Source organism: Siphateles boraxobius, unplaced genomic scaffold (assembly GCF_051911475.1).
Source record: "Siphateles boraxobius isolate OS27281-9 unplaced genomic scaffold, OSU_SipBor_1 63, whole genome shotgun sequence".
Classification (NCBI taxonomy): domain Eukaryota; kingdom Metazoa; phylum Chordata; class Actinopteri; order Cypriniformes; family Leuciscidae; genus Siphateles; species Siphateles boraxobius.
In genome coordinates, this window is record NW_027509190.1 from 1,364,148 (window position 1) to 1,379,280 (window position 15,133).

The window sequence follows — 15,133 nt, forward strand, 5'->3', positions numbered from 1 at the left end:
AAAAATCAGAAAGATCAATTATTATATATAGTCTACTATAAAATTAAGACATTATTTAAATGTATAGCACAGCTGTTTAATGAGGCAGCAACATATGATAGATAGGACAGAACAGAACAAAAAAGGCTATTAATAATCTTTCATTGCGCAAAAGTATTATATGATTATGAAAGACTCCAATACAATGCGGCACACAGCGCTTATGCGCATCCCGCAACCAACAACCGCTGCGTCACGAACCACCGCAAACATCCAATAGAAAAATTCAACTGCAGTAGCCACCGTTCAACCTGAAGAGGGCAGCACGCAGACGTTTCTACACCATATATTGTAGAATTAAAACACTTTAAACCAAAATGTCAAAAAATTTACTGGAATCAATGAACAGCATTTATGAAGCTCCATTCTTACAGATCATTAACTTTAAAAAGTTGTTTTAGTGTTTAGTTACCCTTTAACCAATGGCTCTTTCAGGTTCTCTCTCTCTCTCTCTCTCTCTCCTCTGGTGCGCACTCTAAATGCAAGCATATTATTGTAACCACAGTAACTTTGATCTGCTTGAACACATTTTAATCGTCTTTAATACATGATTCCGAAGGATAGATTAAAAGACCCGTTCGTTTTTTTAAATAAATACAAATTTATTAAATAATAATAATAATTATCAATAAATTAATTTTTTTGAGATCCGGGGCTATAAAAAAAACATCCGGGACTGAAGCCCCGAATGCCCATGTCTAAGACGCGCCTGTTGCTGAGTCCTGTAGGTTTGTCCACATACTGTCCTGTAGGATTGATAACATCCCACAGAAATTATAAGCCCTGCAAGATTCAGAATGTAGATTGATTTATTGATTGGTTGATTAAATAAATAAACTAATCACAAACTTAAGGATATAAAACATTTATTACCTAACTACCCTAACTTACTAGCTAGCTATCATATATCCCAGCTAACACAGTTACGTTGTGAAGACGTAACAGGACCGGCCCATATTCGTCGTAACGACGTGCCAAATAACGTTCCAGCACGTAACTTTGTGATTCCTGTATTCGTCGTGGCAACGTTATTCTGGTACGTCAGCAAGAACGTGATGAGTAGGCCCTACGTCTCAATGACCTAACTGGTATGTTCTGAGGAGGTAACATCAAAGGACCGTTTTAGTCCTAACAACGACCAAAATACCACGTAAAAACAACAACAAAAAACACTGCATACATTTAATCAGCATTTATTCAGTGTTACCTGTACTATTGTGTGTATGCACCGCATGCATCAATGTGTCACACACATGTGTGCCTCGAGAATCAATCAACTAGAAAACATTTATATCATTTAATAATCAGCAGTTAGTTAATGACATTCTCCACCTCAAGATAATAAATAATTAACATATAATTTTTAACATATATATATATTAAAAGTTAACAAGTTATTGAGAAGTGAAAATTTGGCATATACATTAATTTTAATTAATTTGATCTTACTTTAAGGAAAAAAATATGAAAATTTCAACAACAAAAAAATCAAAAAGTCTTATTTGTTTTCCAAAAGTAGGAGTGTTTCATCATCTTCATCATGCTGCTGCACACATTTTCTCTGGTCTTTCTGCTGCAAAATGAAAAGTAGCCTATTTCAGTTTTATACAATTAATTACACATACATTTTTTCATTTGACTTTTACGTTTGTTGAAATTAAATGTTAGATTCAGCTGGTCAATATAATTTATTTAAAATATCATGGTTTCATTGTATTAATCATGTAAGATAACTATAAATATACTATAAATCCAGTAATTGTATTTACTAAATGGTTAAAATGCAGGAAACAAATAAATGCAATAGTGAGTTTATTAGGATTAGTGGATTACAAAATCGGATATAGGGATTACGTGAGAACCGGTTCTCTTCACACTTCATGACAGTAGGTGGCGACATGCACCTATTGATGTTTGGTTCGCAACCCGCCATTACACCAAATGAAGAAGGACGGTTGTTCGGCAGTTGTTGAACGATATAAGAAAAAACTCCAGCTGCGCTCTATGTGAGTAACCAAGAATTATATTTTTCATTTTAATATTTTATTTGTTGTTAGGATTGTCAGATGTCAACTATATGTAAATTATGACGAGGTGAGATGCGCTAATCATGTTAGCTTATAGCATGAGATCCAAACTTTTGTTTTACCTAACTTACCGTTAATTAGATTCGAATGAGCGGAATTGGAATAATTAAAATTCAAACCTACCCCAAGCCTAACTGACCTAAACGACAGACTGTGAAATGCTCCACTCACATGTACAGTCAGATGTGGTCTCTTCCCTTTCTTCCCCTTCAGACTAAACTCCTTCCACACACTGTAGGAGGCCAGTGCCCGCATCACCCGCCGGGTGTTTTCCCCAGGGTTTGGACCTCCAACAAGACTTAAATGGTGTGTCTACAAGATGCAATACATTTTCAAAATGGTAATAACTTTTGTTATTTAACTTAATTCTAACACTTTTTTTGGCATTTCACGGATAGTTCACTATTAACATACCACACTATTCCGAAATGTCTCCTCTTTCATTTTTTCTTTGAGAGAGAGAGGAGTTCCTCCATAGTGCCACACACATCAAGGCTCATCTCCTCCACTTGCTGACTAGTCCCATCACCCAGGGCACGAGCACAGTTCATACAGGGCTGCTGTTGAGCTCCTCATCGCCTTCATCTCACTCTCAATGCTGATGATTCTCTGAGTGAGTAACTCAGGAGTTGATCTGGGAGAATCAAGATTGATTCATTCAAATAAAGGTAAAAACTAAGTTTCAAATTATGTTTTGCATTTACCATTCTTCTGGATGTCTCTAGGAGGCGCTGGTCTTAATGATGCATCAAGAATGGTATAATCTTCAGGTCTTGCTGGTGTTAGTGTGGTTTGTTTGTTGGGTTTAAATGCTCGGGGAAATGGCAGCTGAGGTTCCACTGTAAATTAGAAGGTAATTACTAAAAAATAGGAACAAACGAAAAACGATGAAATGTACTGGTATTGGTATCAATCAACTAATGAAATTGTAGTGATCTTTATCTTTGTAGAAAAGTTAGAAGCTCAGACCAGGAGACGGTGGAAGTTTTCCAAGCAGAAGTTCTTTATTGCTTGACTGCAGTCATTCCAACATCGTCTGACTTCTTGAGTCAAACATTGTAATATATATACATTATAAGAGGGAGGGATTACTTTGTGATGGTGGAAACTCGTATACCAGTTTAGGAACCTGTATTAAAAGAGAGAGGGAAAAACTTATTCAAACCCTGAGACTCCAGAACAGGAGTGACAGGACTCTCTCTTGCTAAGACAAAAGCTTGTGAGAGTCTCCAAGAGTTTCATTAACATGGTTCATTTAACTTACAATAGAAAGAAAACCCGTCCGACAGCTGTATATAGAGACACAGAATAAGACAGGACTTTCGTGCTCCACAGCTGAATGCTAAATTCAAGTTACAGAACTTTCTCAGTTTATATATGAAACTAAATTAAAAATTTGTCAAAGATGTATTCCTTCAATCTTGGTATTCTGAAAACCCCCAAACACTTTTTAATATGAAATTGTGCACAAGTGGTAAAGTAAAATAATTAAAACTAAGAAAGGCCTACCAGTTGATGTACAGTTCACCCGGCTCTTCTTTTTGGGGTGAGGTACTGAAGAAGTATATTTTAAAAAAATGAATAAAAATGATTTTAGAATTACTTTAATTGTTTACTTGTAAACTTATTTCACATGCTCAGGTTCATACCTTCATCAGAGCTGCTGAGACACACTGGTTGTTTTTTTCTCTTGGGAACGTCATCAGAGCTCTCCACAGAAGACTGCACAGCTGCTCTTTTGGACCACTTCTTTGCAGTTTCATAGTCACCTGAAGTAAAAATACAGTGAGTATAATTTAGCATTCCTTAACAGAGTTGCACTAACATTTTGTTTGAATGATCCTTTAAAGTAAAATGAAATACCTGTTTTTGCAAACACTCTGACCCTGTGCCTGGTCCAATTTTTTTTATCAGGTTGTTATTAATTTTTAATTAAAAACCTTTTAATTTTTAATTAAATTATGAAATAAATATTGTAGAAAATGAATTCAAACTATAATATGAAAGCAAGAGTAACTAAAAATCTGAACCAGTTTCAGGCTCCACATACAGTACAGGATCGTTTGGGGGAAGTGACTGGTGTGGGCGCGGGCGCTGCCGGAGCATGGACACTGCACCGGAGTCGAACTGTTGCAGAGAAGTCAACCTGGAACATTTATTGATCGGCGAAAATGCATCACCATGCACCGTTCATTTCGGATGCTGTGCGGTGAGAGAGACATGTTGGAGGAGGCTATGCTATCTCTAAGGGATGTCCGAGCTGAGACGCTGGAGCCCCCCATAAGTAGCTGGTATGTAACAGTGTATTTTACGAATTGGCAACTGGGCTAGGCTAGGCTAACTTATATCCTTTTCTCAGACTGTTAAGGTTAACAGCGTACCTGCAGTTCACTCTTTGGGCGAGGGGGCATTTGGGAAGGAGGAATAGGATTCCATTCCCATCCTGTGCAGTGAACTAACGATACATCTTTTCCCCTCAGCTGAATATCAAGGATTCTAGTATGCGTTGGACTTGTAGCTAAATAAAACATTTGATGTCAGACGCTTCATGTACTCATTGACGTATTCAACACATCTGTCTCTCGTACCTAGGATTAAACACTAGAAATAACGACTAGAATAATTTTGTTGACAAGGCATGGGGTAGAGAGAAGCTAGCTCTGCTAGTGTTGGTTGGCAACGGAGTACCCACTAAACAACATGATGTCCAAAAGACGTCTTTTCAACGTCTTTATCACAAAAGTCGGACGTTGAAAAGACGTCCACTGAGGAGCCAGAATGAAAGTTTTTATGACGTCTTTTTTTTGACGTGTTCTGCACGTGCGATATAGACGTCCATCGAACCTTCGTACCAGTTTAAAAACTAGTTCAAATGTGGCCATTGTGGACATATTTTCAACATCATGTTTTATTTTAAGTAACCATTGTGGTGATGAGTGTTTGCTTTAGTTGGGCTCTTGGTCCCAGTTCTTCTTACTTTAGCTTTACCATGGCTGTTGTAACTGTGTGTTTGTATAACACCATTGTTGTGGCAGAGAAAGCCAAAAAAAGTAAGATCGACTGTCATCAGCTCCTTGTTGATGATGACAAAATCATCACAAAGTGAACATTTAATGTTGTGTTTAGACTTTTGTCTTTATATCTGGCATTTATAACCACCAATCTTGTGGAACTGCATTATTTGGTCCAGTACCATTAAAATGATCACTTATTTGAAGGTGGATTAAAGAAAAGCATGTTTACACAATGTTATGAGAAAATGCATCATACAGTCACACACAGACATCAAGATTTTGCGTATGATTCACAACAATGGTGACAATAAAAAAAGCTTCATGCTGCAATACATGATGGGTAGCTTTCAAAGTACAAAACATCCTTGATTCCCAAGCTTTTTTGTTTTGGTTGTCACCGTTGTTGTGAATCATATGCAAAATCTTGACGTCTGTGTGTGACTATGAGATACATTTGCTCAAAACATTTTGTACACATGTTTTTATCCACCTTAAAATAAGTGATCATTTTAATGTTACTGGTCCAAATAACGCAGTTCCACAAGATAGGTGGTTATAAATGCCAGATATAAAGACAATAGTCTAAACACAACATTAAATGCTCACTTTCTGATTGATGATTCTGTCACCATCCGCTAAGCACTTTCCGTTTTTCTGCCAACTCGTTTTTTTCTCGAAAACCTGGAGGACACAGCCCATTCAGAGCTTGTATTTTGGTACCATCCATAAGTCTGCCCAACCCATTCTTTCAGTAGATGCTCTCATACATCATGGTGGAATTGGCCATTTATGAACCCTAAAGCTCTAAGGTGTCCTATTCCTAAACTGATTGAGCTTTTGCATCAATCATTCTGTCAAGCAAAGGTATGCAGAGGCGAGATGGCTCGCTGGGCCCTACCACCTTGGTGATAGCTCGCTGGAACCCGAGGCGTAGATATGCCTTGAGCTGGGCACCAAACTTGTGCTTGCTAAGGCAGCACATATACTAAAATTGGATCGATACAGAGAAGATTAGCATGGCCCCTGCGAAAAGCTCAGCCATCGTTCTTCCCTGTTTTCGCGCATGCGCATTAGTGCCTTTGCGCATGCCCAGTTGCACAAACGCGGTACAAACGAGACACCATCAAAACGCAGGATCGAATCCCGACCGAAGAACAAATACTAAACATTATATTACACACTATTATATTCATATTATGCCTATTTCATGTGTATACATAAAAGTAACATGCTGTGTATTATTTGTTTCACATTTTATTCAAATCGGTTGTGTTAAACATTATATTGTATTTATATTGTGTCACCTTATTAAAATGTATGTTAAATAATATATTGTATTCATATTGTTTCCCCTTTTTATATTGTTTCACCCTTTTCTGCATGGATATATTGTATTTATATTGTTTCACCTTTTTCTGCATATATATTACAATTTGTTATGTTAAACATTATATTACATTTATATTATGTCAATAATTTTATTTCGATGTATAAATAAAAGTTACATGCCGTGTATTATTCGTTTCACCTTTTTCTTCAGTAAAAAAATGTCAATTAAATATCTGTTGTTGTTGTTGTTGTTGTTCATGATGATGATGATGTATAGATGCAGAAAACACCAAACACAGCAGCAGTAGACTACAGTGTGAAATAGATTATTTATGTCAAACTACAATACAATAAAACATGATGATGATGATAATGATGATGATTTTGATGATGATGATGATAGTAATAATAATAATAAAAATAGAGCATCATAGCAGACACATGGCATAAATATTCTGGGGCGAGATGCAGAACAGTGGTAGTGATGCAGAACAGTGGCACAAGGCTTCATTCCTCTTATTTTAAACCACATAAATCACAGCAGACAGACGCATAGTATAAGGGCTCATTACAGACATGCATGGATACATAAAGCAGCAGCATACAGTGTGAAGTACCAACGCGGCGGCAACAGAGCCAGTGGCAACTGGACGTAACTCCAAAGACAGTGACCACATTATTGAACATACCCACATTTCCAAAAGGCCTATATAACTTGTCAACGCATAAAATCAGAACAGCACAAATGCATGACAATGTGTTATAAAGGTGTGAATGTGTTATACAGGTGTAAATGGGACAGAAAATGTTTTCTTTTTCTTAAGCCATATGATAGGCAGCATACACACACAGTATAGGCCCGTATAACTTGTCAGTGCAAAGAATCAGAATAGTACAAAGGCATGGCAATGTTGTACAGGTGTGAATGGGATACACAATGTTTTTTTTGCTGTAGAAAAGTTGTGGCAGGTGTGGACCGGTGTTTGTAGGAAGCCTCCACACCGCGGCAAGGTCCCGGTCCTTGTGGAGGGTAAAGTCAATGTCTTTAAAAAACAAACAAACAAACACTGAAACAACTATATACACCTGCCCCAGCGAGAATGCGAAATCAGTCCGGGGCTTGACCCTGGTCCTTCATCTCCCTCAGCCAGTCCTCCACACTCTTACCCGCCGCGGCGGCAGAGCAAAAATGTACATTGCCGTAGCGGGTGTGTCCGGTCTCCCTCCGCTTTGGCTGGCCGCATCTCCTGCACTTTTGTTCTTGTGGCACGCCGGCCCGGGCAGCGACGACTGCTCCTGCCGCTGCCCTCTGCTCAGCCCTCTTCCTCCTCAGCCATTCAGTTTTATACGCAGAGCGAGGCTGAGGAGGGGGAGCAGGAGGTGGTGCAGGCAGCCGAGGGCCAGCGTGATGTGCGGCGGCCAGCGGCAGAGGGAGGACGTGTGGGGCTGGCGTTGTCCGAGGGAGCGTTGGTATGGGGAGCACCCTCACACTCTGCTGGGTCAGTGAGAGGTCCAGAAAGAGAGGCTGTGTTGCTGTAAAAGGTCCTGTTGCAGCTGCAGCAGCCGTTGGTATGGCCAGGACAACAGCTGAGGGGGCAGGCGGTAAACCGGTGCTGCCACAGCCGGTGCTGCTTCCAGAGGTCCCGCCGCCCTTGGCGCTGCCGTCCTCGCCTGGCCTGTTGCTGCCGCCGGAGAACAATCCACCGCTGCTGCTGGGCACGGCGCCGAACCCGCTGCCGGTCGTCCCTCTGCTGCAACGCCTGAAGCTAGCACAGTCCTCTCCTTCTCCCGCTGCATCCTGGTGAACCTGAGAACGGATTTCAACGTAGTGTTTTAGTTACATGTACAATTTTGAGAGCATGCCATTCAAGCATGTCATTACCATAACATCAAAAGCATCAAACATACCACAGCGAGAGGGTCCTGGCGTTCAGCTCAAAGAGCTGTATGGGCGCCCGAACCATCAGCCTCTGGTGGCCCAGCACAAGGTCCCGGATGTGCTGGTACCGAAGCAGTATGCGTTCCCACCGCGACCTCCAGGCACCGCGCGCACGGCTGGCCGAGGGGATCACGCGGCAGAGCTGGGTGCATACCGCCTCTACCAGCCGGCTTGGGCTGGGACTGCTGGCAGGTCCAGAGGTCTCTCCGACCAGGCAGCTGTGGACAATGGACAAAAACAATGACAGATATGAGCATGATAATGGGCAACATTACATAAAGCAGCTTGTTTGTACATCAGGGAAATGTATGACGGAAGTGTAGCCTTACCGCCTCAAGCTTTCCACACCAGGTATACTGGTGCGGCTTGGCTTCGCTGCCATGAAGCGCCCCTGAGCTGGCCTGTCCCTGTAGCGGGGAGGGTAAACTACTCGGGCCCTGTCGTACGGAGACAGGGCCTCGTAGAGCCTGATAAGCTAATCTACCCTCCCCTCGGACAAGGTTGGGACGTGACGCAACCCCATCAAGGCCATGGCCAACTGGACCACGGCCAGGTACCCCGGCTGGTCATCCGGTCCTCTGTAGTCCTGCAGACACACAAGAAGAGATGGAAAACAATAAGTCAGTTGGATGGAACAGAGCGAGCGCAGTTTTTGGTGATGCGAGATGCACTGCAGTCGCAGACCACAAAGAGGTGGCGTGCTTACCTCAGCAGCTTGCTGAGGCTCTGGCGAGGACCGGCCGGGGGAGTGGGGTGTGGGCTCGGCGGCACCGGTCGGACTGGATGGCTCGGGTGCGTCAGCCGGTCGCCCTGACCGCGGGTCCGTCTGAGGAGCTGGGAACTCAACAGGCACGTGGAGGGTGAGGTCCTCCACCTCCTGCTGGCCGTCGGCGAGCTTGTCATCCTCGACGAGTAGGGGAACGTCCCCCCCCGCGTCCGGAATGTCAGGGTCCAAGCTGACGTCCTGCAGCACTCTGCCCGTCTGGGAGTACAGGTACTCGATGCCGATGAGTTCCCCTGAAGTACAACAACAGTCAGTCAGGTACAAATATCATTCAGTGTGGACACGTGTAAGCGCGGTGGCTTGAGTGTTCTTACCAGTGTACTCCCTGGGCTTGGTGTAATCCTTGACCACACTCATGCCAAGCACCCTTTGGCTGAGCTGGTCAAGGGAGTGCTGCAGGGGGCCATTGTAAGAGCGGAGCAGCGGCCGTCCCTCCTGTGCCACGGACGCCGCCCTGTCGGCGTTCCACTGCGTCAACCCCTCCAGGAGAAATGCCTGGAAGTGCCAGGGATTGGCACTTTCTCCTGAGGAGGAACACAGATCTGTTTAGCAGTTTATTCAGTGCACACAATGTGAATGACAGCGAGTCGATGACAGTGAAAGATTGACATGACAGTGAAGCATGTGAAACATACCTGGAATGAAGCGGTTGAGATGCAGGTGGAACGACTCCAGGGACGTGGAGCCTCGTGCACAACGGTACACCGGCAGGCTGATCCCCCCCTTGGTCATCCTGCCGGTCTCAGTGTACAGCACCACGCCCGGCGGGTCCTGGATGCAATGGAGGTGGCGCCGCTGCTCCGTCCAGATCTTCTGGATGTGGTCTTGGTCCAGCAGGGAAATCCCCATGGTGTCTCGTCCGTTGGCACCGCCAGGGTTTCCAGGAGGTCACCGATCAGCTGCTCCGTCTTCGCCGCTCCACGCGTGCGGCGACGGCAATGGAGAGCCATATTCTTGCGGCTGACGTGCCTCCACACTCCGGCGTCGGACGAGAAGGTCATCCCCTCCGCCTCAAGGAAAAAATGAATGTTATATCAAGTTATGGAACCATGATGTCTCTTACTGTGATGCTGTTTGTTTAATTATTGTTTTTGCCACAACGCACCTGACCCGAACCGCCGCATCAGGTGCCAGATGTCCAGCCGGACCACCAGCTTGTCCCACTTCCCGAACATGTCAGCTGTCTTGGATCCCCCGTGGGACGAACAACAGTCCCGGTCGACGTAGAGGAGCTGAGGCGGCTCCACCCCAGCGTCCCGATACCACCGCATTAACCCCGCAGCCATGGGCAACAGGCCGGCACCCTCGGCGTCCGTGAGCACGGACATGAGCACCTGTCCGTGCTCGTTGCCGACGTTCGTTGCCCACGCTGCGGTCTGGGCGGCAGCACCGGCGAGCTTCCGGGTCACCTGTTTGAAAGAATAAAGCATCTCAGTAAGGCTGCACGCACATAGCCAGAGCGTGATACTCCGCACCACATTTATATACATATATATTTATAAATACATAGCACCACATTTACCTTCTTGGTCGAATCCATCTTCAAAACCGTTCCAAAGACGGAGGTGACCCGGGCCTTCACGTCCTCCAGGCGGGAGAGGATGTCGTGGCAGTACACCATTAACAGCCACGCGTACTGGGGCACGGGTGGCGGTTTTGGTGGTGGGGTGCACATGCGCACGACACCTCGCGACGTGAAGGGCTCCATGACGCTGAGGTAGTGTATGGACCGCCGCATCCAGGCCTCTGTGTGTGCCTCACAGAGTTTTTTGTACAGCTGCGTGGCGCTGTTCCCCCGAGTACGCTCACGCAGCTGAATGATTACCCGCCGGTCGCAGGCAAGCCTACAGAGAGGAGCACATCATGTGTTACAGAAGAGCCACACACAGACACACTGTGACAGTGTTCAGACAGGTACTTACTTGTAGGTGAGGATTGCCGGCAAGAGGGCGCCACACACAGACACACTGTGACAGTGTTCAGACAGGTACTTACTTGTAGGTGAGGATTGCCGGCAAGAGGGCGCAACACACAGACACACTGTGACAGTGGTCAGACAGCTACTTACTTGTAGGTGAGGATTGCCGGGAAGAGGGCGCCACAAACAGACATACTGTGACAGTGTTCAGACAGCTACTTACTTGTAGGTGAGGATTGCCGGGAAGAGGGCGCGATGCCCCTCTCCCAGCTGACCCACGACCTCCTGCGACCAGGCAGCTACCTTCCTCTTACACCGACGGCACTCCAGGTACTCGGTGGCCATCAAGTACCAGCCGTCGATGTCCAGGACCCTCCGGATGGTCCTGTAGAGCCCACACTTGGTGAGGGCCCTATTACAGCATGTCGGCCGGACACCCCACAGACGCAGGGGCGTCCAGAGGAACAGCCGACACGCGAAGAAGGCAGCTGGTGAGGCGGGTGGCTGAGTGTAACTCGGCCGGGGCTGAGGGGGGTCCCACCACAGCTTGAGGTCTGTGGTGAGTTTGGTCCTCCCCTCGCTGTCTGTCTTGAACAGCTCCCGGCCGATCCACTCCTGCTCTTCCACGGTGAGAGCTGTCCGCCAGCTCTCAGGCAACCGGGACTGTGAGGGAAAAAAACAACACAAACAAACACACTGTAAGGAGGCTGAGAGGAGGTGCTACATGCAGTTTGACAGTCAACTTCACTGAGTTGTGCCGTCCATGAGTACGGGCACGGTGTGTGTGTGTGTGTGTGTGTGTCTGTGTTTGTGTTTGTACCTCAGCCGAAGCAGGAGTGGGCGTTGCGGGCTGCTCCACTTTCCTCTCCTTCCTCTTCCTCTTCGCCGGCGCTGGTGCCAGGGTGGCCTCCCCAGATGGCGTCTCCTCCACGGAGACGCGACGGGGCTCCTCCCTGGTCAACGCCGGAGCCCGAGCCGGAACCGCGAGCGTAGGTGGAGCAGCCGCAACTCGAGGTGGTGGCGGTGGGGGAGGGATGGAGGACAACGCCGGAGGAGGTGGAGATGGAGGCCTCACCACCAGCGGGAGAGTCTGAAGGACCTGTACGTGAGCTTCAGACACATTCACACACAACAAAATGGCATCAGCACAATGATAGTCATGGGGCAACACACAGGCAGGCAAGACTAAGTGAGTCTGAGTGTTAATGACGTGCAGCATGCCAGTGATTAGATGACGTGCAGAATGCAAGTAATTAGATGACGTACAGCATGCCAGTGATGGGGCAGATGGTTTAGTGCTACAAGGTGAATGTCAAGAGATGCAGCAGGGCCAATGGAAGTAGACATGTGAAGGTGGTTAAGCAAATCTACATTGCCACTATGTTCTACACATCTACCACCGACAAAGACGGCTACATTACCTGCCAAACCTACCTTTGGTCTTCAAGCATCAGCTGTAGAGACCAGTAAATGAAACCATTACAGTTAATACAAAAATACCGCCAGAAGAATATATATTGAGGGCAAATGTTACAGTGTGACGTGTCCAGTGTGGTGCCAGTTACCCGTTTCTAAGTCAGTGGCCATCTGGACCAGATCCTCGTCCGTCACCTCTGTGGGGGGGGGCGGCGGCGGAACCGAGGGGCACTGGTCTCTGACGGATGTAGACACCGCTGTGGGGTGGGAGGGCAATGGTTAGTTAATCCTGTACACTGAACCACTGTTGTGTTAAAGAGAAAGAAAGAGATCTACCTGGAACTGCAGGCCGTGCTGGTGTGGTCATCAGCTTCCTGACCTTGGCCTGCAGCTCACCTGGGGCCATTGGACGCCTTCCCAGTAGGGCCGAGAACATGGGAGCGATCGGCTTGCGCGGCGGCAGCGCGGTGGAAGCAGCGGCCTTGCTGGGGCCACTGCTGGTGGTGGGGGTGCTGCTGCTGCTGCTGCTGCTGCTGCTGGTGGGAGGTGGGGGGGTAGCAGCCACCTCTGCCGACCGCTCCTTGTCTCGGCCCAGGATGTACTTCCTGGCGGCGTCCATCGAGGTCCCAGGCTGCGGTGTCTTCCGCCGTAGCCACTTGACAAAGCTGCAAGACAATGATCAAAGATTAACACGCATATCAACAAGTCACAGCACCCTGTCGACAGTTCACTGCCCTTCACCACAACAGGACTTACTTCTGGTGCTGCTTCTCCTTGGAGTCGTACAGGTCCTTCAGGGTGGCCTCCTTGTAGTCCCCAAAGCCAACAAGCGCCTCGCCCTCACACCCGGGCTGAGTGGCGCGAGCCCGGGCCTCCTCGTGCACCCGGTGGTAACGCAGCTGCTCAGCAAAAGCAGGGTGGGCGCACGAGTACCGGGCGAGTGCGTCCTTGTTGGCCATAAGGGGGCTGTCGGAGGCACTTTTCTCCCGCTCCCGCTGGTGGCTGGCAACCAACTGCGTGGTGTAGCCCACGTCGTTCTCCAGGAGCCAACGGAAAGTTTGACCCTGGTACTTGCCAAACTGGATGCTGTGGCAGCCCAGCACCAGCATGGGGTTACCAGGGTCACCGCCCTTGGAGACGACGTGGGCTTGGGCCTCCTTCTCCACCTCCTCTGGCTTCTTGGCCCTCGCAGCAGCGGCGGTCCCGCGTGGCCCCTTGGCGGCGATGAAGGCCGCCGCCTCATCAGAGGCCCGCAGGACAAGCTGCTGCGAGGCCGTCAATTTAAATTTTGCAAAAACCATCTCTACAATGACATAGCACAGCGTTAAGGGAGCATTACAGGTTAAACTACATGTTAATTGCCATATTAACAGGCATATCACACATAAGATTAATGATATACTAGTACTACACATTCACTATTGAAATATTAACGTTAAAAAATGAACATAACTTGACACAACAGGTAAATAATGACAGGTAAACAAACAGGCATATTGTTAATGCATAAAAAATACACTTAAACTTTATATTTTGATTTCACGTGGTGATATTATAATCTTAAGGGTCTAAAGATACTAACTGTATGGTCTTTTCATCATTTAATTTTGTTTTCAGAGATCGTCACATGTTGTCCCGTTCATTTCCAATGCAATGGATTACATTACATTACATTACATGCTAGCGATCTCTCAAAATGTATTTAATCTTTGATCAGACTACCTGGTTATCTTCATTAGACCACGTAGATGTAGTTACTACAGTTTGGAGTCGAAATTCAAAGTGTAAATATGGTTTAAATGTGTTAACCGGACGCCTGACGTACGTTAACGTATCTTTAAATAACGTTATCAAAACCAGCGATTGACAGCATAATACATCGACAAATTCCATGTCAGTACATTGTAAAAGTACTCTGGGAAGACAATGTTATGTCAGTACATTCGTAATATTCTATTTATTTTTGTTTTACTCACTGACTCACTCGTTGACTCGTTGTCAGTTGCTTTGGTGGTTGCTATGACAAACGCTTGATTATACTAACCGCTGATTGGCCCAAAACGCTCGACAAACGCTTGAGTATACTAACCGTTGATTGGCCCAAAACGCTCGACAAACGCTCGACAATACGAGCTGCTGATTGGCTAAAAACCGAAAACGCTCGACAAACGCTCGACAATCCGAGCTGCTGATTGGCCCAAAACCGAAAACGCTCGACAAAGGCTCGACAATCCGAGCTGCTGATTGGCCGTCATCCAGAGAACATTGCTGGGCACAGAGCGCAAAGCTCAGCCATCGTTCTTCTCTGTTTTCGCGCATGCGCATTAGTGCCTTCGCGCATGCCCAGTCGCACAAACGCGGTACAAACGAGACACCATCAAAACGCAGGATCGAATCCCGACCGAAGCACAAATATTAAACATTATATTACACACTATTATATTCATATTATGCCTATTTCATGTGTATACATAAAAGTAACATGCTGTGTATTATTTGTTTCACCTTTTATTCAAATCTGTTGTGTTAAACATTATATTGTATTTATATTGTGTCACCTTATTAAAATGTATGTTAAATAATATATTGTATTCATATTGTTTCCCC

The 15,133-nt window shown here is 46.0% G+C and overlaps 1 long non-coding RNA gene and 1 pseudogene across 1 annotated transcript in view; both read left to right on the forward strand.

Annotated features, from left to right (window-relative positions):
* Positions 1 to 15,133, forward strand: part of LOC143719415 (uncharacterized) — a 694,388-nt gene that overhangs the window by 240,958 nt on the left and 438,297 nt on the right. The gene's annotated exons all lie outside the window — the stretch shown is intronic.
* LOC143719466 (U6 spliceosomal RNA) lies at positions 6,102 to 6,199 on the forward strand (annotated as a pseudogene).